Here is a 27,213-nt window from a genome sequence, read left to right as displayed (position 1 = left end):
AACTGTTGGGAAACCCTCTTATGCTACCTTGGCATCAAGGCTGCCAGAACCGAGGCCCTCGCTAAGCTTTCGCACGATAATAGGGTTTGGAAATGAGGGGCTCGTTAGGAAATACAGAAAGAAATGCCGGCAGTCTACAACGCCAAACAAAGCATAGGGGAGTGGTTAGACTTTTTTTTACCGTTATTGACGTTACATTATTTTTTTAATTATTACGTGAGAAAGAAAGAAAGAAAGAAAAACACGCGCCCAGAGTGGGGACCGAACCCACGCCTTTCGATTAGATCTCGAATGCCTTACCAATTCGGCTATCTGGGCGACTGTGTTCTACTTCACTTTCTGGGGTATTTATATGTACTACAACTGTATCGGACGCTTGAGGGTGGTAGCCAGCGCCACTCAGAGTACACGGGGAGATGGGGACCTTCTTTTTCAACCCGCGGGGCGTGACGCGAACGTCTACAGCCTTTCATGAGCGGTTAACTGGCGGGAAACCCTCTTATGCTACCTTGGCATCAATGCTTCCAGAACCGAGGCCCTCGCTCAGCTTTCGCACGATAATAGGGTTTGGAAATGAGGGGCTCGTTAGGAAATAAAGAAAGAAATGCCGGCAGTCTACAACGCCAAAGAAAGCATAGGGGAGTGGTTAGACTTTTTTTTTACCGTTATTGACGTTACATTATTTTTTATTATTTACGTGAGAAAGAAAGCAAGAAATAAAAACACGCGCCCAGAGTGGGGACCGAACCTACGCCTTTCGATTTGATCTCGAATGCCTTAACAATTCGGCTATCTGGGCGACTCTGTTCTGCTTCACTTTCTGGGGTATTTATATTCACTACAACTGTATCTAACACTTGAGGGTGGTAGCCAGCGCCACTCAGACTACACGGGGATAAGGGGACCTTCTTTTTCAAAACCCGGGGCGTGACGCGAACGTCTACAGCCTTTCATGAGCGGTTAACTGTCGGGAAACCCTCTTATGCTACCTTGGCATCAAGGCTGCCAGAACCGAGGCCCTCGCTAAGCTTTCGCACGATAATAGGGTTTGGAAATGAGGGGCTCGTTAGGAAATACAGAAAGAAATGCCGGCAGTCTACAACGCCAAACAAAGCATAGGGGAGTGGTTAGACTTTTTTTTACCGTTATTGACGTTACATTATTTTTTTAATTATTACGTGAGAAAGAAAGAAAGAAAGAAAAACACGCGCCCAGAGTGGGGACCGAACCCACGCCTTTCGATTAGATCTCGAATGCCTTACCAATTCGGCTATCTGGGCGACTGTGTTCTACTTCACTTTCTGGGGTATTTATATGTACTACAACTGTATCGGACGCTTGAGGGTGGTAGCCAGCGCCACTCAGAGTACACGGGGAGATGGGGACCTTCTTTTTCAACCCGCGGGGCGTGACGCGAACGTCTACAGCCTTTCATGAGCGGTTAACTGGCGGGAAACCCTCTTATGCTACCTTGGCATCAAGGCTGCCAGAACCGAGGCCCTCGCTAAGCTTTCGAACGATAATAGGGTTTGGCAATGAGGGGCTTGTTAGGAAATACAGAAAGAAATGCCGGCAGTCTACAACGCCAAAGAAAGCATAGGGGAGTGGTTAGACTTTTTTTCTACCGTCATTGACGTTATATTATTTTTTTATTAATTACGTGAGAAAGAAAGAAAGAAAGAAAAACACGCGCCCAGAGTGGGGACCGAACCCACGCCTTTCGATTAGATATCGATTGCCTTACCAATTCGGCTATCTGGGCGACTGTGTTCTGCTTCACTTTCTGGGGTATTTATATTTACTACAACTGTATCTGACGCTTGAGGGTGGTAGCCAGCGCCACTCAGACTACACGGGGAGAAGGGGACCTTCTTTTTGAACCCCCGGGGCGTGACGCGAACGTCTACAACTGTTCATGAGCGGTTAACTGGCGGGAAACCTCTTATGCTACCTTGGCATCAAGGCTGCCAGAACCAAAGCCCTCGCTAAGCTTTCGCACGATAATAGGGTTTGAAAATGAGGGGCTCGTTAGGAAATACAGAAAGAAATGCCGGCAGTCTACAACGCCAAAGAAAGCATAGGGGAGTGGTTAGACTTTTTTTACCGTTATTGACGTTACATTATTTTTTTATTAATTACGTCAGAAAGAAAGAAAGAAAGAAAAACACGCGCCCAGAGTGGGGACCGAACCCACGTCTTTCGATTAGATAGCGAATGCCTTACCAATTCGGCTATCTGGGCGACTGTGTTCTGCTTCACTTTCTGGGCTATTTATATTTACTTCAACTGTATCTGACGCTTGAGGGTGGTAGCCAGCGCCACTCAGACTACACGGGGAGAAAGGGACCTTCTTTTTCAACCCCCGGGGCATGACGCGAACGTCTACAGCCTTTCACGAGCGGTTAACTGGCGGGAAACCCTCTTATGCTACCTTGGCATCAATGCTGCCAGAACCGAGGCCCTCGCTCAGCTTTCGCACGATAATAGGGTTTGGAAATGACGGGCTCGTTAGGAAATACAGAAAGAAATGCCGGCAGTCTACAACGCCAAACAAAGCATAGGGGAGTGGTTAGACTTTTTTTTACTGTTATTGACGTTACATTATTTTTTTATTAATTACGTGAGAAAGAAAGAAAGAAAGGAAAACACGCGCCCAGAGTGGGGACCGAACCCACGCCTTTCGATTAGATCTCGAATGCCTTACCAATTCGGCTATCTGGGCGACTGTGTTCTGCTTCACTTTCTAGGGTATTTATATTTATTACAACTGTATCTAACACTTGAGGGTGGCAGCCAGCGCCACTCAGACTACACGGGGAGGAGGGGACCTTCTTTTTCAACCCGCGGGGCGTGACGCGAACGTCTACAGCCTTTCAAGGGCGGTTAACTGGCGGGAAACCCTCTTATGCTACCTTGGCATCAAGGCTGCCAGAACCGAGGCCCTCGCTAAGCTTTCGAACGATAATAGGGTTTGGAAATGAGAAGCTCGTTAGGAAATACAGAAAGAAATGCCAGCAGTCTACAACGCCAAAGAAAGCAAAGGGGAGTGGTTAGACTTTTTTTTTACCGTTATTGACGTTACATTATTTTTTTATTAATTACGTGAGAAAGAAAGAAAGAAAATCACGCGCCCAGAGTGGGGACCGAACCCACGCCTTTCGATTAGATCTCGATTGCCTTACCAATTCGGCTATCTGGGCGACTGTGTTCTGCTTCACTTTCTGGGGTATTTATATTTACTACAACTGTATGTGACGCTTGAGGGTGGTAGCCAGCGCCAGACTACACGGGGAGAAGGGGACCTTCTTTTTCAACCCCCGGGGCGTCACGCGAACGTCTACAGCCTTTCATGAGCCGTTAACTGGCGGGAAACCCTCTTATGCTTCCTTGGCATCAAGGCTGCCAGAACCGAGGCCCTCGCAAGCTTTCGCACGATAATAGGGTGTGGAACTGAGGGGCTCGTTAGGAAATACAGAAAGAAATGCCGGCAGTCTACAACGCCAAAGAAAGCATAGGGGAGTGGTTAGACTTTTTTTACCGTTATTGACGTTACATCATTTTTTTATTAATTACGTGAGAAAGAAAGAAAGAAAGAAAAACACGCGCCTAGAGTGGGGCCCGATCCCATGCCTTTCGATTAGATCTCGAATGCCTTACCAATTCGGCTATCTGGGCGACTGTGTTCTGCTTCACTTTCTGGGGTATTTATATTTACTACAACTGTATCTGACGCTTGAGGGTGGTAGCCAGCACCGCTCAGACTACACGGGGAGAAGGGGACCTTCTTTTTCAACCCCCGGGGCGTGACGCGAACGTCTACAGCCTTTCATAAGCGGTTAACTGGCGGGAAACCCTCTTATGCTACCTTGGCACCAAGGCTGCCGGAACCGAGGCCCTCGCTAAGCTTTCGCACGATAATAGGGTTTGGAAATGAGGGGCGCGTTAGGAAATACAGAAAGAAATGCCGGCAGTCTAGAACGCCAAAGAAAGCATAGGGGAGTGGTTAGACTTTTTTTACTGTTATTGATGTTACATTATTTTATAATTATTACGTGAGAAAGAAAGAAAGAAAGAAAAACACGCGCCCAGAGTGGGGACCGAACCCATGCCTTTCAATTAGATCTCGAATGCCTTATCAATTCGGCTATCTGGGCGACTGTGTTCTGCTTCACTTTCTGGGGTATTTATATTTACTAAAACTGTATCTGACGCTTGAGGGTGGTAGCCAGCGCCACTCAGGCTACACGGGGAGAAGGGGAGCTTCTTTTTCAACCCCCGGGGCGTGACGCGAACGTCTACAGCCTTTCATGAGCCGTTAACTGGCGGGAAACCCTCTTATGCTTCCTTGGCATCAAGGCTGCCAGAACCGAGGCCCTCGCAAGCTTTCGCACGATAATAGGGTGTGGAACTGAGGGGCTCGTTAGGAAATACAGAAAGAAATGCCGGCAGTCTACAACGCCAAAGAAAGCATAGGGGAGTGGTTAGACTTTTTTTACCGTTATTGACGTTACATCATTTTTTTATTAATTACGTGAGAAAGAAAGAAAGAAAGAAAAACACGCGCCTAGAGTGGGGCCCGATCCCACGCCTTTCGATTACATCTCGAATGCCTTACCAATTCGGCTATCTGGGCGACTGTGTTCTGCTTCACTTTCTGGGGTATTTATATTTACTAAAACTGTATCTGACGCTTGAGGGTGGTAGCCAGCACCACTCAGACTACACGGGGAGAAGGGGACCTTCTTTTTCAACCCCCGGGGCGTGACGCGAACGTCTACAGCCTTTCATGAGCGGTTAACTGGCGGGAAACCCTCTTATGCTACCTTGGCATCAAGGCTGCCAGAACCGAGGCCCTCGCTAAGCTTTCGCACGATAATAGGGTTTGGAACTGAGGGGCTCGTTAGGAAATACAGAAAGAAATGCCGGCAGTCTACAACGCCAAAGAAAGCATAGGGGAGTGGTTAGACTTTTTTTACCGTTATTGACGTTACATCATTTTTTTATTAATTACGTGAGAAAGAAAGAAAGAAAGAAAGAAAAACACGCGCCTAGAGTGGGGCCCGATCCCACGCCTTTCGATTAGATCTCGAATGCCTTACCAATTCGGCTATCTGGGCGACTGTGTTCTGCTTCACTTTCTGGGGTATTTATATTTACAACAACTGTATCTGACGCTTGAGGGTGGTAGCCAGCACCACTCAGACTACACGGGAAGAAGGGGACCTTCTTTTTCTACCCCCGGGGCGTGACGCGAACGTCTACAGCCTTTCATGAGCGGTTAACTGGCGGGAAACCCTCTTATGCTACCTTGGCATCAAGGCTGCCAGAACCGAGGCCCTCGCTAAGCTTTCGCACGATAATAGGGTTTGGAAATGAGGGGCTCGTTAGGAAACACAGTAAGAAATGCCAGCAGTCTACAATGCCAAAGAAAGCATAGGGGAATGGTTAGACTTTTTTTTACCGTTATTGACGTTACATTATTTTTTTATTAATTACGTGAGAAAGATAGAAAGAAAGAAAAACACGCGCCCAGACTGTGGACCGAACCCGCGCATTTCGATTAAATCTCGAATGCCTTACCAATTCGGCTATCTGGGCGACTTTTTCTGCTTCACTTTCTGGGGTATTAATATTTACTACAACTGTATCTGACGCTTGAGGGTGGTAGCCAGCGCCACTAATACTACACGCGGAGAAAGGGACCTTCTTTTTCAACCCCCGGGGCGTGACGCGAACGTCTACAGCCTTTTATGAGTGGTTAACTGGCGGGAAACCCTCTTATGCTACCTTCGCATCAAGGCTTCCAGAACTGAGGCCCTCGCTAAGCTTTCGCACGATAATAGGGTTTGGAAATGAGGGGCTCGTTAGGAAATACAGAAAGAAATGCCGGCAGTCTACAACGCCAAACAAAGCATAGGGGAGTGGTTAGACTTTTTTTTTTATCGTTATTGACGTTACATTATTTTTTATTATTTACGTGAGAAAGAAAGCAAGAAATAAAAACACGCGCCCAGAGTGGGGACCGAACCTACGCCTTTCGATTTGATCTCGAATGCCTTACCAATTCGGCTATCTGGGCGACTCTGTTCTGCTTCACTTTCTGGGGTATTTATATTTACTACAACTGTATATGACGCTGGAGGGTGGTAGCCAGCGCCACTCAGACTACACGGGGATAAGGGGACCTTCTGTTTCAACCCCTGGGGCGTGACGCGAACGTCTACAGCCTTTCATGAGCGGTTAACTGGCGGGAAACCCTCTTATGCTACCTTGGCATCAAGGCTGCCAGAACCGAGGCCCTCGCTAAGCTTTCGCACGATAATAGGGTTTGGAAATGACGGGCTCGTTAGGAAATACAGAAAGAAATGCCGGCAGTCTACAACGCCAAACAAAGCATAGGGGAGTGGTTAGACTTTTTTTTACCGTTATTGACGTTACATTATTTTTTTATTAATTACGTGAGAAAGAAGAAAGAAAGGAAAACACGCGCCCAGAGTGGGGACCGAACCCACGCCTTTCGATTAGATCTCGAATGCCTTACCAATTCGGCTATCTGGGCGACTGTGTTCTGCTTCACTTTCTAGGGTATTTATATTTACTACAACTGTATCTAACACTTGAGGGTGGCAGCCAGCGCCACTCAGACTACACGGGGAGAAGGGGACCTTCTTTTTCAACCCCCGGGGCGTGACGCGAACGTCTACAGCCTTTCATGAGCGGTTAACTGGCGGGAAACCCTCTTATGCTACCTTGGCATCAAGGCTGCCAGAACCGAGGCCCTCGCTAAGCTTTCGCACGATAATAGGGTTTGGAAATGAGGGGCTCGTTAGGAAACACAGTAAGAAATGCCAGCAGTCTACAATGCCAAAGAAAGCATAGGGGAATGGTTAGACTTTTTTTTACCGTTATTGACGTTACATTATTTTTTTATTAATTACGTGAGAAAGATAGAAAGAAAGAAAAACACGCGCCCAGACTGTGGACCGAACCCGCGCATTTCGATTAAATCTCGAATGCCTTACCAATTCGGCTATCTGGGCGACTTTTTCTGCTTCACTTTCTGGGGTATTAATATTTACTACAACTGTATCTGACGCTTGAGGGTGGTAGCCAGCGCCACTAATACTACACGCGGAGAAAGGGACCTTCTTTTTCAACCCCCGGGGCGTGACGCGAACGTCTACAGCCTTTTATGAGTGGTTAACTGGCGGGAAACCCTCTTATGCTACCTTCGCATCAAGGCTTCCAGAACTGAGGCCCTCGCTAAGCTTTCGCACGATAATAGGGTTTGGAAATGAGGGGCTCGTTAGGAAATACAGAAAGAAATGCCGGCAGTCTACAACGCCAAACAAAGCATAGGGGAGTGGTTAGACTTTTTTTTTATCGTTATTGACGTTACATTATTTTTTATTATTTACGTGAGAAAGAAAGCAAGAAATAAAAACACGCGCCCAGAGTGGGGACCGAACCTACGCCTTTCGATTTGATCTCGAATGCCTTACCAATTCGGCTATCTGGGCGACTCTGTTCTGCTTCACTTTCTGGGGTATTTATATTTACTACAACTGTATATGACGCTGGAGGGTGGTAGCCAGCGCCACTCAGACTACACGGGGATAAGGGGACCTTCTTTTTCAACCCCTGGGGCGTGACGCGAACGTCTACAGCCTTTCATGAGCGGTTAACTGGCGGGAAACCCTCTTATGCTACCTTGGCATCAAGGCTGCCAGAACCGAGGCCCTCGCTAAGCTTTCGCACGATAATAGGGTTTGGAAATGACGGGCTCGTTAGGAAATACAGAAAGAAATGCCGGCAGTCTACAACGCCAAACAAAGCATAGGGGAGTGGTTAGACTTTTTTTTACCGTTATTGACGTTACATTATTTTTTAATTATTACGTGAGAAAGAAGAAAGAAAGGAAAACACGCGCCCAGAGTGGGGACCGAACCCACGCCTTTCGATTAGATCTGGAATGCCTTACCAATTCGGCTATCTGGGCGACTGTGTTCTGCTTCACTTTCTAGGGTATTTATATTTACTACAACTGTATCTAACACTTGAGGGTGGCAGCCAGCGCCACTCAGACTACACGGGGAGAAGGGGACCTTCTTTTTCAACCCGCGGGGCGTGACGCGAACGTCTACAGCCTTTCATGGGCGGTTAACTGGCGGGAAACCCTCTTATGCTACCTTGGCATCAAGGCTGCCAGAACCGAGGCCCTCGCTAAGCTTTCGAACGATAATAGGGTTTGGAAATGAGGGGCTCGTTAGGAAATACAGAAAGAAATGCCAGCAGTCTACAACGCCAAAGAAAGCAAAGGGGAGTGGTTAGACTTTTTTTTTACCGTTATTGACATTACATTATTTTTTATTAATTACGTGAGAAAGAAAGAAAGAAAATCACGCGCCCAGAGTGGGGACCGAACCCACGCCTTTCGATTAGATCTCGATTGCCTTACCAATTCGGCTATCTGGGCGACTGTGTTCTGCTTCACTTTCTGGGGTATTTATATTTACTACAACTGTATGTGACGCTTGAGGGTGGTAGCCAGCGCCAGACTACACGGGGAGAAGGGGACCTTCTTTTTCAACCCCCGGGGCGTGACGCGAACGTCTACAGCCTTTCATGAGTGGTTAACTGCCGGGAAACCCTCTTATGCTACCTTGGAATCAAGGCTGCCAGAACCGAGGCCCTCGCGAAGTTTTCGCACGATAATAGGGGCTGGAAATGAGGGGCTCGTTAGGAAATACAGAAAGAAATGCCGGCAGTCTACACCGCCAAAGAAAGCATAGGGGAGTGGTTAGACTTTTTTTTACCGTTATTGACGTTACATTATCTTTTTATTATTACGTGAGAAAGAAAGAAAGAAAGAAGAAAACGCGCTCAGAGTGGGGACCGAACCTACGCCTTTCGATTAGATCTCGAATGCCTTACCAATTCGGCTATCTGGGCGACTGTGTTCTGCTTCACTTTCTGGGGTATTTATATTTACTACAACTGTATCTGACGCTTGAGGGTGGTAGCCAGCACCACTCAGACTACACGGGGAAAAGGGGACCTTCTTTTTCAACCCCCGGGGCGTGACGCGAACGTCTACAGCCTTTCATAAGCGGTTAACTGGCGGGAAACCCTCTTATGCTACCTTGGCACCAAGGCTGCCAGAACCGAGGCCCTCGCTAAGCTTTCGCACGATAATAGGGTTTGGAAATGAGGGGCGCGTTAGGAAATACAGAAAGAAATGCCGGCAGTCTACAACGCCAAAGAAAGCATAGGGGAGTGGTTAGACTTTTTTTTACTGTTATTGATGTTACATTATTTTATAATTATTACGTGAGAAAGAAAGAAAGAAAGAAATAAAGAAAGAAAGAAAGAAAGAAAGAAAAACACGCGCCCAGAGTGGGGACCGAACCCATGCCTTTCAATTAGATCTCGAATGCCTTATCAATTCGGCTATCTGGGCGACTGTGTTCTGCTTCACTTTCTGGGGTATTTATATTTACTAAAACTGTATCTGACGCTTGAGGGTGGTAGCCAGCACCACTCAGACTACACGAGAAGAAGGGGACCTTCTTTTTCTACCCCCGGGGCGTGACGCGAACGTCTACAGCCTTTCATGAGCGGTTAACTGGCGGGAAACCCTCTTATGCTACCTTGGCATCAAGGCTGCCAGAACCGAGGCCCTCGCTAAGCTTTCGCACGATAATAGGGTTTGGAAATGAGGGGCTCGTTAGGAAATACAGTAAGAAATGCCAGCAGTCTACAACGCCAAAGAAAGCATAGGGGAATGGTTAGACTTTTTTTTACCGTTATTGACGTTACATTATTTTTTTATTAATTACGTGAGAAAGAAAGAAAGAAAGAAAAACACGCGCCCAGAGTGGGGACCGAAACCAGGCCTTTCGATTAGATCTCGAATGCCTTACCAATTCGGCTATCTGGGCGACTGTGTTCTGCTTCACTTTCTGGGGTATTTATATTTACTACAACTGTATCTGACGCTTGAGGGTGGTAGCCAGCGCCACTCAGACTACACGGGGAAAAAGGGACCTTCTTTTTCAACCCCCGGGGCGTGACGCGAACGTCTACAGCCTTTCATGAGCGGTTAACTGGCGGGAAACCCTCTTATGCTACCTTGGCATCAAGGCTGCCAGAACCGAGCCCTCGCTCAGCTTTCGCACGATAATAGGGTTTGGAAATGAGGGGCTCGTTAGGAAATACAGAAAGAAATGCCGGCAGTCTACAACGCCAAAGAAAGCATAGGGGAGTGGTTAGACTTTTTTTTACCGTTATTGACGTTACATTATTTTTTTATGATTACGTGAGAAAGAAACAAAGAAAGAAAAAAACGCGCCCAGAGTGGGGACCGAAACCATGCCTTTCGATTAGATCTACAATGCCTTACCAATTCGGCTATCTGGGCGACTGTGTTCTGCTTCACTTTCTGGGGTATTTATATTTACTACAACTGTATCTGACGCTTGAGGGTGGTAGCCAGCAGCACTCAGACTACACGGGGAGAAGGGGACCTTCTTTTTCAACCCCCGGGGCGTGACGCGAACGTCTACAGCCTTTCATGAGCGGTTTACTGGCGGGAAACCCTCTTATGCTTCCTTGGCATCAAGGCTGCCAGAACCGAGGCCCTCGCTAAGCTTTCGCACGATAATAAGGTTTGGAAATGAGGGGCGCATCAGGAAATACAGAAAGAAATGCCGGCAGTCTACAACGCCAAAGAAAGCATAGGGGAGTGGTTAGACTTTTTTTTTACAGTTAGTGATGTTACATTATTTTATAATTATTACGTGAGAAAGAAAGAAAGAAAGAAAAACATGCGCCCAGAGTGGGGACCGAACCCACGCCTTTCAATTAAATCTCGAATGCCTTACCAATTCGGCTATCTGGGCAACTGTGTTCTGCTTCACTTTCTGGGGTATTTATATTTACTACAACTGTATCTGACGCTTGAGGGTGCTAGCCAGCGCCACTCAGACTACACGGGGAGAAGGGGACCTTCTTTTTCAACCCCCGGGGCGTGACGCGAACGTCTACAGCCTTTCATGAGCGGTTAACTGGCGGGAAACCCTCTTATGCTACCTTGGCATCAAGGCTGCCAGAACCGAGGCCCTCGCTAAGCTTTCGCACGATAATAGGGTTTGGAACTGAGGGGCTCGTTAGGAAATACAGAAAGAAATGCCGCCAGTCTACAACGCCAAAGAAAGCATAGGGGAGTGGTTAGACTTTTTTACCGTTATTGACGTTACATCATTTTTTTAATAATTACGTGAGAAAGAAAGAAAGAAACAAAAACACGCGCCTAGAGTGGGGCCCGATCCCATGCCTTTCGATTAGATCTCGAATGCCTTACCAATTCGGCTATCTGGGCGACTGTGTTCTGCTTCACTTTCTGGGGTATTTATATATACTACAACTGTATCTGACGCTTGAGGGTGGTAGCCAGCACCACTCAGACTACACGGGGAGAAGGGGACCTTCTTTTTCAACCCCCGGGGCGTGACGCGAACGTCTACAGCCTTTCATGAGCGGTTAACTGGCGGGAAACCCTCTTATGCTACCTTGGCATCAAGGCTGCCAGAACCGAGGCCCTCGCTAAGCTTTCGCACGATAATAGGGTTTGGAAATGAGGGGCGCGTTAGAAAATACAGAAAGAAATGCCGGCAGTCTACAACGCCAAAGAAAGCATAGGGAAGTGGTTAGACTTTTTTTACCGTTATTGATGTTACATTATTTTATAATTATTACGTGAGAAAGAAAGAAAGAAAGAAAAACACGCGCCCAGAGTGGGGACCGAAACCAGGCCTTTCGATTAGATCTCGAATGCCTTACCAATTCGGCTATCTGGGCGACTGTGTTCTGCTTCACTTTCTGGGGTATTTATATTTACTACAACTGTATCTGATGCTTGAGGGTGGTAGCCAGCGCCACTCAGACTACACGGGGAAAAAGGGACCTTCTTTTTCAACCCCCGGGGCGTGACGCGAACGTCTACAGCCTTTCATGAGCGGTTAACTGGCGGGAAACCCTCTTATGCTACCTTGGCATCAAGGCTGCCAGAACCGAGGCCCTCGCTCAGCTTTCGCACGATAATAGGGTTTGGAAATGAGGGGCTCGTTAGGAAATACAGAAAGAAATGCCGGCAGTCTACAGCGCCAAAGAAAGCATAGGGGAGTGGTTAGACTTTTTTTTACCGTTATTGACGTTACATTATTTTTTTATGATTACGTGAGAAAGAAACAAAGAAAGAAAAAAACGCGCCCAGAGTGGCGACCGAAACCACGCCTTTCGATTAGATCTCCAATGCCTTACCAATTCGGCTATCTGGGCGACTCTGTTCTGCTTCACTTTCTGGGGTATTTATATTTACTAAAACTGTATCTGACGCTTGAGGGCGGTAGCCAGCACCACTCAGACTACACGGGGAGAAGGGGACCTTCTTTTTCAACCCCCGGGGCGTGACGCGAACGTCTACAGCCTTTCATGAGCGGTTAACTGGCGGGAAACCCTCTTATGCTTCCTTGGCATCAAGGCTGCCAGAACCGAGGCCCTCGCTAAGCTTTCGCACGATAATAAGGTTTGGAAATGAGGGGCGCGTCAGGAAATACAGAAAGAAATGCCGGCAGTCTACAACGCCAAAGAAAGCATAGGGGAGTGGTTAGACTTTTTTTTTACAGTTAGTGATGTTACATTATTTTATAATTATTACGTGAGAAAGAAAGAAAGAAAGAAAAACATGCGCCCAGAGTGGGGACCGAACCCACGCCTTTCAATTAAATCTCGAATGCCTTACCAATTCGGCTATCTGGGCACCTGTGTTCTGCTTCACTTTCTGGGGTATTTATATTTACTACAACTGTATCTGACGCTTGAGGGTGCTAGCCAGCGCCACTCAGACTACACGGGGAGAAGGGGACCTTCTTTTTCAACCCCCGGGGCGTGACGCGAACGTCTACAGCCTTTCATGAGCGGTTAACTGGCGGGAAACCCTCTTATGCTACCTTGGCATCAAGGCTGCCAGAACCGAGGCCCTCGCTAAGCTTTCGCACGATAATAGGGTTTGGAACTGAGGGGCTCGTTAGGAAATACAGAAAGAAATGCCGGCAGTCTACAACGCCAAAGAAAGCATAGGGGAGTGGTTAGACTTTTTTACCGTTATTGACGTTACATCATTTTTTTAATAATTACGTGAGAAAGAAAGAAAGAAAGAAAAACACGCGCCTAGAGTGGGGCCCGATCCCATGCCTTTCGATTAGATCTCGAATGCCTTACCAATTCGGCTATCTGGGCGACTGTGTTCTGCTTCACTTTCTGGGGTATTTATATATACTACAACTGTATCTGACGCTTGAGGGTGGTAGCCAGCACCACTCAGACTACACGGGGAGAAGGGGACCTTCTTTTTCAACCCCCGGGGCGTGACGCGAACGTCTACAGCCTTTCATGAGCGGTTAACTGGCGGGAAACCCTCTTATGCTACCTTGGCATCAAGGCTGCCAGAACCGAGGCCCTCGCTAAGCTTTCGCACGATAATAGGGTTTGGAAATGAGGGGCGCGTTAGAAAATACAGAAAGAAATGCCGGCAGTCTACAACGCCAAAGAAAGCATAGGGAAGTGGTTAGACTTTTTTTACCGTTATTGATGTTACATTATTTTATAATTATTACGTGAGAAAGAAAGAAAGAAAGAAAAACACGCGCCCAGAGTGGGGACCGAACCAGGCCTTTCGATTAGATCTCGAATGCCTTACCAATTCGGCTATCTGGGCGACTGTGTTCTGCTTCACTTTCTGGGGTATTTATATTTACTACAACTGTATCTGATGCTTGAGGGTGGTAGCCAGCGCCACTCAGACTACACGGGGAAAAAGGGACCTTCTTTTTCAACCCCCGGGGCGTGACGCGAACGTCTACAGCCTTTCATGAGCGGTTAACTGGCGGGAAACCCTCTTATGCTACCTTGGCATCAAGGCTGCCAGAACCGAGGCCCTCGCTCAGCTTTCGCACGATAATAGGGTTTGGAAATGAGGGGCTCGTTAGGAAATACAGAAAGAAATGCCGGCAGTCTACAACGCCAAAGGAAGCATAGGGGAGTGGTTAGACTTTTTTTTACCGTTATTGACGTTACATTATTTTTTTATGATTACGTGAGAAAGAAACAAAGAAAGAAAAAAACGCGCCCAGAGTGGGGACCGAAACCACGCCTTTCGATTAGATCTCCAATGCCTTACCAATTCGGCTATCTGGGCGACTCTGTTCTGCTTCACTTTCTGGGGTATTTATATTTACTAAAACTGTATCTGACGCTTGAGGGCGGTAGCCAGCACCACTCAGACTACACGGGGAGAAGGGGACCTTCTTTTTCAACCCCCGGGGCGTGACGCGAACGTCTACAGCCTTTCATGAGCGGTTAACTGGCGGGAAACCCTCTTATGCTTCCTTGGCATCAAGGCTGCCAGAACCGAGGCCCTCGCTAAGCTTTCGCACGATAATAAGGTTTGGAAATTAGGGGCGCGTCAGGAAATACAGAAAGAAATGCCGGCAGTCTACAACGCCAAAGAAAGCATAGGGGAGTGGTTAGACTTTTTTTTTACAGTTAGTGATGTTACATTATTTTATAATTATTACGTGAGAAAGAAAGAAAGAAAGAAAAACATGTGCCCAGAGTGGGGACCGAACCCACGCCTTTCAATTAAATCTCGAATGCCTTACCAATTCGGCTATCTGGGCGACTGTGTTCTGCTTCACTTTCTGGGGTATTTATATTTACTACAACTGTATCTGACGCTTGAGGGTGGTAGCCAGCGCCACTCAGACTACACGGGGAGAAGGGGACCTTCTTTTTCAACCCCCGGGGCGTGACGCGAACGTCTACAGCCTTTCATGAGCGGTTAACTGGCGGGAAACCCTCTTATGCTACCTTGGCATCAAGGCTGATAGAACCGAGGCCCTCGCTAAGCTTTCGCACTATAATAGGGTTTGGAAATGAGGGGCTCGTTAGGAAATACAGTAAGAAATGCCAGCAGTCTACAACGCCAAAGAAAGCATAGGGGAATGGTTAGACTTTTTTTCACCGTTATTGACGTTACATTATTTTTTTATTAATTACGTGAGAAAGAAAGAAAGAAAGAAAAACACGCGCCCAGACTGGGGACCGAACCCACGCCTTTCGAATAAATCTCGAATGCCTTACCAATTCGGCTATCTGGGCGACTTTTTCTGCTTCACTTTCTGGGGTATTAATATTTACTACAACTGTATCTGACGCTTGAGGGTGGTAGCCAGCGCCACTAATACTACACGCGGAGAAAGGGACCTTCTTTTTCAACCCCCGGAGCGTGACGCGAACGTCTACAGCCTTTTATGAGTGGTTAACTGGCGGGAAACCCTCTTATGCTACCTTCGCATCAAGGCTTCCAGAACCGAGGCCCTCGCTAAGCTTTCGCACGATAATAGGGTTTGGAAATGAGGGGCTCGTTAGGAAATACAGAAAGAAATGCCGGCATTCTACAACGCCAAAGAAAGCATGGGGGAGTGGTTAGACTTTTTTTACCGTTATTGACGTTACATTATTTTTTTATTAATTACGTGAGAAAGAAAGAAAGGAAAACACGCGCCCAGAGTTGGGTCCGAACCCACGCCTTTCGATTAGATCTCGAATGACTTACCAATTCGGCTATCTGGGCGACTGTGTTCTGCTTCACTTTCTGGGGTATTTATATTTACTAAAACTGTATCTGACGCTTGAGGGTGGTAGCCTGCGACACGCAGACTACACGAGGAGAAAGGGACCTTCTTTCTCAACCCCCGGGGCGTGACGCGAACGTCTACAGCCTTTCATGAGTGGTTAACTGGTGGGAAACCCTCTTATGCTACCTTGGCATCAAGGCTGCCAGAACCGAGGCCCTCGCTCAGCTTTCGCACGATAATAGGGTTTGGAAATGAGGGGCTAGTTAGGAAATACAGAAAGAAATGCCAGCAGTCTACAACGCCAAAGAAAGCATAGGGGAGTGCTTAGACTTTTTTTTTACCGTTATTGACGTTACATTATTTTTTTATTATTACGTGAGAAAGAAAGAAAGAAAGAAAAAAACGCGCCCAGAGTGGGGACCGAACCCACGCCTTTCGATTAGATCTCGAATGCCTTATCAATTCGGCTATCTGGCCGACTGTGTTCTGCATCACTTTCTGGGGTATTTATATTTACTACAACTGTATCTGACGCTTGAGGGTGGTAGCCAGCGCCACTCAGACTATACAGGGAGAAGGGGACTTTCTTTTTCAACCCCCGGGGCGTGACGCGAACGTCTACATCCTTTCATACGCGGTTAACTGGCAGAAAACCCTCTTATGCTACCTTGGCATCAAGGCTGCCAGAACCGAGGCCCTTGCTAACCTTTCGCATGAAAATAGGGTTTGGAAATGAGGGGCTCGTTAGGAAATACAGAAAGAAATGCCGGCAGTCTACAACGCCAAAGAAAGGATAGGGGAGTGGTTAGACTTTTTTTACCGTTATTGACGTTACATTATTTTTTATTATTTACGTGAGAAAGAAAGAAAGAAATAAAAACACGCGCCCAGAGTGGGGACCGAACCTACGCCTTTCGATTAGATCTCGAATGCCTTACCAATTCGGCTATCTGGGCGACTCTGTTCTGCTTCACTTTCTGGGGTATTTATATATACTACAACTGTATCTGACGCTTGAGGGTGGTAGCCAGCGCCACTCAGACTACACGGGGAGAAGGGGACCTTCTTTTTCAACCCCCGGGGCGTGACGCGAACGTCTACAGCCTTTCATGAGCGGTTAACTGGCGGGAAACCCTCTTATGCTACCTTGGCATCAAGGCTGCCAGAACCGAGGACCTCGCTAAGCTTTCGCACGATAATCGGGTTTGGAAATGAGGGGCTCGTTATGGAAATACAGAAAGAAATGCCGGCAGTCTACAACGCCAAAGAAAGCATAGGGGAGTGGTTAGACTTTTTTTTACCGTTATTGACGTTACATTATTTTTTAATTATTACGTGAGAAAGAAAGAAAGAAAGAAAAACACGCGCCCAGAGTGGGGACCGAACCCACGCCTTTCGATTAGATCTCGAATGCCTTACCAATTCGGCTATCTGGGCGACTGTGTTCTGCTTCACTTTCTGGGGTATTTATATGTACTAAAACTGTATCGGACGCTTGAGGGTGGTAGCCAGCGCCACTCAGAGTACACGGGGAGAAGGGGACCTTCTTTTTCAACCCGCGGGGCGTGACGCGAACGTCTACAGCCTTTCATGAGCGGTTAACTGGCGGGAAACCCTCTTATGCTACCTTGGCATCAAGGCTGCCAGAACCGAGGCCCTCGCTAAGCTTTCGAACGATAATAGGGTTTGGAAATGAGGGGTTTTTTAGGAAATACAGAAACAAATGCCGGCAGTCTACAACGCCAAAGAAAGCATAGGGGAGTGGTTAGACTTTTTTTCTACCGTCATTGACGTTACATTATTTTTTTATTAATTACGTGAGAAAGAAAGAAAGAAAGAAAAACACGCGCCCAGAGTGGGGACCGAACCCACGCCTTTCGATTAGATATCGATTGCCTTACCAATTCGGCTATCTGGGCGACTGTGTTCTGCTTAACTTTCTGGGGTGTTTATATTTACTACAACTGTATCTGACGCTTGAGGGTAGTAGCCAGCGCCACTCAGACTACACGGGGAGAAGGGGACCTTCTTTTTCAACCCCCGGGGCGTAACGCGAACGTCTACACCCGTTCATGAGCGGTTAACTGGCGGGAAACCTCTTATGCTACCTTGGCATCAAGGCTTCCAGAACCGAGGCCCTCGCTAAGCTTTCGCACGATAATAGGGTTTGAAAATGAGGGGCTCGTTAGGAAATACAGAAAGAAATGCCGGCAGTCTACAACGCCAAAGAAAGGATAGGGGAGTGGTTAGACTTTTTTTTACCGTTATTGACGTTACATTATTTTTTATTATTTACGTGAGAAAGAAAGAAAGAAATAAAAACACGCGCCCAGAGTGGGGACCGAACCTACGCCTTTCGATTAGATCTCGAATGCCTTACCAATTCGGCTATCTGGGCGACTCTGTTCTGCTTCACTTTCTGGGGTATTTATATATACTACAACTGTATCTGACGCTTGAGGGTGGTAGCCAGCGCCACTCAGACTACACGGGGAGAAGGGGACCTTCTTTTTCAACCCCCGGGGCGTGACGCGAACGTCTACAGCCTTTCATGAGCGGTTAACTGGCGGGAAACCCTCTTATGCTACCTTGGCATCAATGCTGCCAGAACCGAGGCCCTCGCTCAGCTTTCGCACGATAATAGGGTTTGGAAATGAGGGGCTCGTTAGGAAATAAAGAAAGAAATGCCGGCAGTCTACAACGCCAAAGAAAGCATAGGGGAGTGGTTAGACTTTTTTTTTACCGTTATTGACGTTACATTATTTTTTATTATTTACGTGAGAAAGAAAGCAAGAAATAAAAACACGCGCCCAGAGTGGGGACCGAACCTACGCCTTTCGATTTGATCTCGAATGCCTTACCAATTCGGCTATCTCGGCGACTCTGTTCTGCTTCACTTTCTGGGGTATTTATATTTACTACAACTGTATCTGACGCTTGAGGGTGGTAGCCAGCGCCACTCAGACTATACAGGGAGAAGGGGACTTTCTTTTTCAACCCCCGGGGCGTGACGCGAACGTCTACATCCTTTCATACGCGGTTAACTGGCAGAAAACCCTCTTATGCTACCTTGGCATCAAGGCTGCCAGAACCGAGGCCCTTGCTAACCTTTCGCATGAAAATAGGGTTTGGAAATGAGGGGCTCGTTAGGAAATACAGAAAGAAATGCCGGCAGTCTACAACGCCAAAGAAAGGATAGGGGAGTGGTTAGACTTTTTTTTACCGTTATTGACGTTACATTATTTTTTATTATTTACGTGAGAAAGAAAGAAAGAAATAAAAACACGCGCCCAGAGTGGGGACCGAACCTACGCCTTTCGATTAGATCTCGAATGCCTTACCAATTCGGCTATCTGGGCGACTCTGTTCTGCTTCACTTTCTGGGGTATTTATATATACTACAACTGTATCTGACGCTTGAGGGTGGTAGCCAGCGCCACTCAGACTACACGGGGAGAAGGGGACCTTCTTTTTCAACCCCCGGGGCGTGACGCGAACGTCTACAGCCTTTCATGAGCGGTTAACTGGCGGGAAACCCTCTTATGCTACCTTGGCATCAAGGCTGCCAGAACCGAGGCCCTCGCTAAGCTTTCGCACGATAATCGGGTTTGGAAATGAGGGGCTCGTTATGGAAATACAGAAAGAAATGCCGGCAGTCTACAACGCCAAAGAAAGCATAGGGGAGTGGTTAGACTTTTTTTTACCGTTATTGACGTTACATTATTTTTTAATTATTACGTGAGAAAGAAAGAAAGAAAGAAAAACACGCGCCCAGAGTGGGGACCGAACCCACGCCTTTCGATTAGATCTCGAATGCCTTACCAATTCGGCTATCTGGGCGACTGTGTTCTGCTTCACTTTCTGGGGTATTTATATGTACTAAAACTGTATCGGACGCTTGAGGGTGGTAGCCAGCGCCACTCAGAGTACACGGGGAGAAGGGGACCTTCTTTTTCAACCCGCGGGGCGTGACGCGAACGTCTACAGCCTTTCATGAGCGGTTAACTGGCGGGAAACCCTCTTATGCTACCTTGGCATCAAGGCTGCCAGAACCGAGGCCCTCGCTAAGCTTTCGAACGATAATAGGGTTTGGAAATGAGGGGTTTTTTAGGAAATACAGAAACAAATGCCGGCAGTCTACAACGCCAAAGAAAGCATAGGGGAGTGGTTAGACTTTTTTTCTACCGTCATTGACGTTACATTATTTTTTTATTAATTACGTGAGAAAGAAAGAAAGAAAGAAAAACACGCGCCCAGAGTGGGGACCGAACCCACGCCTTTCGATTAGATATCGATTGCCTTACCAATTCGGCTATCTGGGCGACTGTGTTCTGCTTAACTTTCTGGGGTGTTTATATTTACTACAACTGTATCTGACGCTTGAGGGTAGTAGCCAGCGCCACTCAGACTACACGGGGAGAAGGGGACCTTCTTTTTCAACCCCCGGGGCGTAACGCGAACGTCTACACCCGTTCATGAGCGGTTAACTGGCGGGAAACCTCTTATGCTACCTTGGCATCAAGGCTTCCAGAACCGAGGCCCTCGCTAAGCTTTCGCACGATAATAGGGTTTGAAAATGAGGGGCTCGTTAGGAAATACAGAAAGAAATGCCGGCAGTCTACAACGCCAAAGAAAGCATAGGGGAGTGGTTAGACTTTTTTTACCGTTATTGACGTTACATTATTTTTTATTAATTACGTCAGAAAGAAAGAAAGAAAGAAAAACACGCGCCCAGAGTGGGGACCGAACCCACGTCTTTCGATTAGATATCGAATGCCTTACCAATTCGGCTATCTGGGCGACTGTGTTCTGCTTCACTTTCTGGGCTATTTATATTTACTACAACTGTATCTGACGCTTGAGGGTGGTAGCCAGCGCCACTCAGACTACACGGGGAGAAAGGGACCTTCTTTTTCAACCCCCGGGGCATGACGCGAACGTCTACAGCCTTTCACGAGCGGTTAACTGGCGGGAAACCCTCTTATGCTACCTTGGCATCAATGCTGCCAGAACCGAGGCCCTCGCTCAGCTTTCGCACGATAATAGGGTTTGGAAATGAGGGGCTCGTTAGGAAATAAAGAAAGAAATGCCGGCAGTCTACAACGCCAAAGAAAGCATAGGGGAGTGGTTAGACTTTTTTTTACCGTTATTGACGTTACATTATTTTTTATTATTTACGTGAGAAAGAAAGCAAGAAATAAAAACACGCGCCCAGAGTGGGGACCGAACCTACGCCTTTCGATTTGATCTCGAATGCCTTACCAATTCGGCTATCTCGGCGACTCTGTTCTGCTTCACTTTCTGGGGTATTTATATTTACTACAACTGTATCTAACACTTGAGGGTGGTAGCCAGCGCCACTCAGACTACACGGGGATAAGGGGACCTTCTTTTTCAACCCCCGGGGCGTGACGCGAACGTCTACAGCCTTTCATGAGCGGTTAACTGTCGGGAAACCCTCTTATGCTACCTTGGCATCAAGGCTGCCAGAACCGAGGCCCTCGCTAAGCTTTCGCACGATAATAGGGTTTGGAAATGAGGGGCTCGTTAGGAAATACAGAAAGAAATGCCGGCAGTCTACAACGCCAAACAAAGCATAGGGGAGTGGTTAGACTTTTTTTTACCGTTATTGACGTTACATTATTTTTTTTATTATTACGTGAGAAAGAAAGAAAGAAAGAAAAACACGCGCCCAGAGTGGGGACCGAACCCACGCCTTTCGATTAGATCTCGAATGCCTTACCAATTCGGCTATCTGGGCGACTGTGTTCTACTTCACTTTCTGGGGTATTTATATGTACTACAACTGTATCGGACGCTTGAGGGTGGTAGCCAGCGCCACTCAGAGTACACGGGGAGATGGGGACCTTCTTTTTCAACCCGCGGGGCGTGACGCGAACGTCTACAGCCGTTCATGAGCGGTTAACTGGCGGGAAACCCTCTTATGCTACCTTGGCATCAAGGCTGCCAGAACCGAGGCCCTCGCTAAGCTTTCGAACGATAATAGGGTTTGGCAATGAGGGGCTTGTTAGGAAATACAGAAAGAAATGCCGGCAGTCTACAACGCCAAAGAAAGCATAGGGGAGTGGTTAGACTTTTTTTCTACCGTCATTGACGTTACATTATTTTTTTATTAATTACGTGAGAAAGAAAGAAAGAAAGAAAAACACGCGCCCAGAGTGGGGACCGAACCCACGCCTTTCGATTAGATATCGATTGCCTTACCAATTCGGCTATCTGGGCGACTGTGTTCTGCTTCACTTTCTGGGGTATTTATATTTACTACAACTGTATCTGACGCTTGAGGGTGGTAGCCAGCGCCACTCAGACTACACGGGGAGAAGGGGACCTTCTTTTTGAACCCCCGGGGCGTGACGCGAACGTCTACAACTGTTCATGAGCGGTTAACTGGCGGGAAACCTCTTATGCTACCTTGGCATCAAGGCTGCCAGAACCAAAGCCCTCGCTAAGCTTTCGCACGATAATAGGGTTTGAAAATGAGGGGCTCGTTAGGAAATACAGAAAGAAATGCCGGCAGTCTACAACGCCAAAGAAAGCATAGGGGAGTGGTTAGACTTTTTTTACCGTTATTGACGTTACATTATTTTTTATTAATTACGTCAGAAAGAAAGAAAGAAAGAAAAACACGCGCCCAGAGTGGGGACCGAACCCACGTCTTTCGATTAGATATCGAATGCCTTACCAATTCGGCTATCTGGGCGACTGTGTTCTGCTTCACTTTCTGGGCTATTTATATTTACTTCAACTGTATCTGACGCTTGAGGGTGGTAGCCAGCGCCACTCAGACTACACGGGGAGAAAGGGACCTTCTTTTTCAACCCCCGGGGCATGACGCGAACGTCTACAGCCTTTCACGAGCGGTTAACTGGCGGGAAACCCTCTTATGCTACCTTGGCATCAATGCTGCCAGAACCGAGGCCCTCGCTCAGCTTTCGCACGATAATAGGGTTTGGAAATGACGGGCTCGTTAGGAAATACAGAAAGAAATGCCGGCAGTCTACAACGCCAAAGAAAGCAAAGGGGAGTGGTTAGACTTTTTTTTTACCGTTATTGACGTTACATTATTTTTTTATTAATTACGTGAGAAAGAAAGAAAGAAAATCACGTGCCCAGAGTGGGGACCGAACCCACGCCTTTCGATTAGATCTCGATTGCCTTACCAATTCGGCTATCTGGGCGACTCTGTTCTGCTTCACTTTCTGGGGTATTTATATTTACTACGACTGTATGTGACGCTTGAGGGTGGTAGCCAGCGCCAGACTACACGGGGAGAAGGGGACCTTCTTTTTCAACCCCCGGGGCGTCACGCGAACGTCTACAGCCTTTCATAAGCGGTTAACTGGCGGGAAACCCTCTTATGCTACCTTGGCACCAAGGCTGCCGGAACCGAGGCCCTCGCTAAGCTTTCGCACGATAATAGGGTTTGGAAATGAGGGGCGCGTTAGGAAATACAGAAAGAAATGCCGGCAGTCTAGAACGCCAAAGAAAGCATAGGGGAGTGGTTAGACTTTTTTTTACTGTTATTGATGTTACATTATTTTATAATTATTACATGAGAAAGAAAGAAAGAAAGAAAAACACGCGCCCAGAGTGGGGACCGAACCCATGCCTTTCAATTAGATCTCGAATGCCTTATCAATTCGGCTATCTGGGCGACTGTGTTCTGCTTCACTTTCTGGGGTATTTATATTTACTAAAACTGTATCTGACGCTTGAGGGTGGTAGCCAGCGCCACTCAGACTACACGGGGAGAAGGGGACCTTCTTTTTCAACCCCCGGGGCGTGACGCGAACGTCTACAGCCTTTCATGAGCCGTTAACTGGCGGGAAACCCTCTTATGCTTCCTTGGCATCAAGGCTGCCAGAACCGAGGCCCTCGCAAGCTTTCGCACGATAATAGGGTGTGGAACTGAGGGGCTCGTTAGGAAATACAGAAAGAAATGCCGGCAGTCTACAACGCCAAAGAAAGCAAAGGGGAGTGGTTAGACTTTTTTTACCGTTATTGACGTTACATCATTTTTTTATTAATTACGTGAGAAAGAAAGAAAGAAAGAAAAACACGCGCCTAGAGTGGGGCCCGATCCCACGCCTTTCGATTACATCTCGAATGCCTTACCAATTCGGCTATCTGGGCGACTGTGTTCTGCTTCACTTTCTGGGGTATTTATATTTACTAAAACTGTATCTGACGCTTGAGGGTGGTAGCCAGCACCACTCAGACTACACGGGGAGAAGGGGACCTTCTTTTTCAACCCCCGGGGCGTGACGCGAACGTCTACAGCCTTTCATGAGCGGTTAACTGGCGGGAAACCCTCTTATGCTACCTTGGCATCAAGGCTGCCAGAACCGAGGCCCTCGCTAAGCTTTCGCACGATAATAGGGTTTGGAACTGAGGGGCTCGTTAGGAAATACAGAAAGAAATGCCGGCAGTCTACAACGCCAAAGAAAGCATAGGGGAGTGGTTAGACTTTTTTTACCGTTATTGACGTTACATCATTTTTTTATTAATTACGTGAGAAAGAAAGAAAGAAAGAAAAACACGCGCCTAGAGTGGGGCCCGATCCCACGCCTTTCGATTAGATCTCGAATGCCTTACCAATTCGGCTATCTGGGCGACTGTGTTCTGCTTCACTTTCTGGGGTATTTATATTTACAACAACTGTATCTGACGCTTGAGGGTGGTAGCCAGCACCACTCAGACTACACGGGAAGAAGGGGACCTTCTTTTTCTACCCCCGGGGCGTGACGCGAACGTCTACAGCCTTTCATGAGCGGTTAACTGGCGGGAAACCCTCTTATGCTACCTTGGCATCAAGGCTGCCAGAACCGAGGCCCTCGCTAAGCTTTCGCACGATAATAGGGTTTGGAAATGAGGGGTTTGTTAGGAAATACAGAAACAAATGCCGGCAGTCTACAACGCCAAAGAAAGCATAGGGGAGTGGTTAGACTTTTTTTTTACCGTTATTGACGTTACATTATTTTTTATTATTTACGTGAGAAAGAAAGCAAGAAATAAAAACACGCGCCCAGAGTGGGGACCGAACCTACGCCTTTCGATTTGATCTCGAATGCCTTACCAATTCGGCTATCTGGGCGACTCTGTTCTGCTTCACTTTCTGGGGTATTTATATTTACTACAACTGTATCTAACACTTGAGGGTGGTAGCCAGCGCCACTCAGACTACACGGGGATAAGGGGACCTTCTTTTTCAACCCCCGGGGCGTGACGCGAACGTCTACAGCCTTTCATGAGCGGTTAACTGTTGGGAAACCCTCTTATGCTACCTTGGCATCAAGGCTGCCAGAACCGAGGCCCTCGCTAAGCTTTCGCACGATAATAGGGTTTGGAAATGAGGGGCTCGTTAGGAAATACAGAAAGAAATGCCGGCAGTCTACAACGCCAAACAAAGCATAGGGGAGTGGTTAGACTTTTTTTTACAGTTATTGACGTTACATTATTTTTTTAATTATTACGTGAGAAAGAAAGAAAGAAAGAAAAACACGCGCCCAGAGTGGGGACCGAACCCACGCCTTTCGATTAGATCTCGAATGCCTTACCAATTCGGCTATCTGGGCGACTGTGTTCTACTTCACTTTCTGTTGTATTTATATGTACTACAACTGTATCGGACGCTTGAGGGTGGTAGCCAGCGCCACTCAGAGTACACGGGGAGATGGGGACCTTCTTTTTCAACCCGCGGGGCGTGACGCGAACGTCTACAGCCTTTCATGAGCGGTTAACTGGCGGGAAACCTCTTATGCTACCTTGGCATCAATGCTGCCAGAACCGAGGCCCTCGCTAAGCTTTCGAACGATAATAGGGTTTGGCAATGAGGGGCTTGTTAGGAAATACAGAAAGAAATGCCGGCAGTCTACAACGCCAAAGAAAGCATAGGGGAGTGGTTAGACTTTTTTTCTACTGTCATTGACGTTACATTATTTTTTTATTAATTACGTGAGAAAGAAAGAAAGAAAGAAAAACACGCGCCCAGAGTGGAGACCGAACCCACGCCTTTCGATTAGATATCGATTGCCTTACCAATTCGGCTATCTGGGCGACTGTGTTCTGCTTCACTTTCTGGGGTATTTATATTTACTACAACTGTATCTGACGCTTGAGGGTGGTAGCCAGCGCCACTCAGACTACACGGGGAGAAGGGGACCTTCTTTTTGAACCCCCGGGGCGTGACGCGAACGTCTACAACTGTTCATGAGCGGTTAAATGGTGGGAAACATCTTATGCTACCTTGGCATCAAGGCTGCCAGAACCAAAGCCCTCGCTAAGCTTTCGCACGATAATAGGGTTTGAAAATGAGGGGCTCGTTAGGAAATACAGAAAGAAATGCCGGCAGTCTACAACGCCAAAGAAAGCATAGGGGAGTGGTTAGACTTTTTTTACCGTTATTGACGTTACATTATTTTTTATTAATTACGTCAGAAAGAAAGAAAGAAAAACACGCGCCCAGAGTGGGGACCGAACCCACGTCTTTCGATTAGATATCGAATGCCTTACCAATTCGGCTATCTGGGCGACTGTGTTCTGCTTCACTTTCTGGGCTATTTATATTTACTTCAACTGTATCTGACGCTTGAGGGTGGTAGCCAGCGCCACTCAGACTACACGGGGAGAAAGGGACCTTCTTTTTCAACCCCCGGGGCATGACGCGAACGTCTACAGCCTTTCACGAGCGGTTAACTGGCGGGAAACCCTCTTATGCTACCTTGGCATCAATGCTGCCAGAACCGAGGCCCTCGCTCAGCTTTCGCACGATAATAGGGTTTGGAAATGACGGGCTCGTTAGGAAATACAGAAAGAAATGCCGGCAGTCTACAACGCCAAAGAAAGCAAAGGGGAGTGGTTAGACTTTTTTTTTACCGTTATTGACGTTACATTATTTTTTTATTAATTACGTGAGAAAGAAAGAAAGAAAATCACGTGCCCAGAGTGGGGACCGAACCCACGCCTTTCGATTAGATCTCGATTGCCTTACCAATTCGGCTATCTGGGCGACTCTGTTCTGCTTCACTTTCTGGGGTATTTATATATACTACAACTGTATGTGACGCTTGAGGGTGGTAGCCAGTGCCAGACTACACGGGGAGAAGGGGACCTTCTTTTTCAACCCCCGGGGCGTCACGCGAACGTCTACAGCCTTTCATGAGCCGTTAACTGGCGGGAAACCCTCTTATGCTTCCTTGGCATCAAGGCTGCCAGAACCGAGGCCCTCGCAAGCTTTCGCACGATAATAGGGTGTGGAACTGAGGGGCTCGTTAGGAAATACAGAAAGAAATGCCGGCAGTCTACAACGCCAAAGAAAGCATAGGGGAGTGGTTAGACTTTTTTTACCGTTATTGACGTTACATCATTTTTTTATTAATTACGTGAGAAAGAAAGAAAGAAAGAAAAACACGCGCCTAGAGTGGGGCCCGATCCCATGCCTTTCGATTAGATCTCGAATGCCTTACCAATTCGGCTATCTGGGCGACTGTGTTCT

General features: G+C 47.3%; 6 non-coding genes across 6 annotated transcripts; all 6 read right to left on the bottom strand.

The window, feature by feature from the left end:
• Nucleotides 1-10,829: 10,829 nt before the first annotated feature.
• Trnak-uuu (transfer RNA lysine (anticodon UUU)) lies at nt 10,830-10,901 on the bottom strand. Its single transcript has one exon. It is a non-coding gene; the product is annotated as a tRNA-Lys (tRNA).
• A 1,847-nt stretch (nt 10,902-12,748) lies between these two features.
• Trnak-uuu (transfer RNA lysine (anticodon UUU)) lies at nt 12,749-12,820 on the bottom strand. Its single transcript has one exon. It is a non-coding gene; the product is annotated as a tRNA-Lys (tRNA).
• Nucleotides 12,821-14,666: 1,846 nt separating this feature from the next.
• Nucleotides 14,667-14,738, bottom strand: Trnak-uuu (transfer RNA lysine (anticodon UUU)). The gene has a single exon. It is a non-coding gene; the product is annotated as a tRNA-Lys (tRNA).
• A 5,688-nt stretch (nt 14,739-20,426) lies between these two features.
• On the bottom strand, nt 20,427-20,498 carry Trnar-ucu (transfer RNA arginine (anticodon UCU)). The gene has a single exon. It is a non-coding gene; the product is annotated as a tRNA-Arg (tRNA).
• A 1,849-nt stretch (nt 20,499-22,347) lies between these two features.
• Trnar-ucu (transfer RNA arginine (anticodon UCU)) lies at nt 22,348-22,419 on the bottom strand. Its single transcript has one exon. It is a non-coding gene; the product is annotated as a tRNA-Arg (tRNA).
• A 3,758-nt stretch (nt 22,420-26,177) lies between these two features.
• Nucleotides 26,178-26,249, bottom strand: Trnar-ucu (transfer RNA arginine (anticodon UCU)). The gene has a single exon. It is a non-coding gene; the product is annotated as a tRNA-Arg (tRNA).
• Nucleotides 26,250-27,213: the final 964 nt, after the last annotated feature.

Source organism: Haemaphysalis longicornis, unplaced genomic scaffold (assembly GCF_048455015.1).
Source record: "Haemaphysalis longicornis isolate Haplotype H1 unplaced genomic scaffold, Haemaphysalis longicornis Haplotype H1 scaffold_14, whole genome shotgun sequence".
NCBI classification, from domain to species: Eukaryota; Metazoa; Arthropoda; class Arachnida; order Ixodida; family Ixodidae; genus Haemaphysalis; species Haemaphysalis longicornis.
Note: the sequence above shows the minus strand (reverse complement) of the source record. Positions and strands in the feature narration are given on the sequence as shown.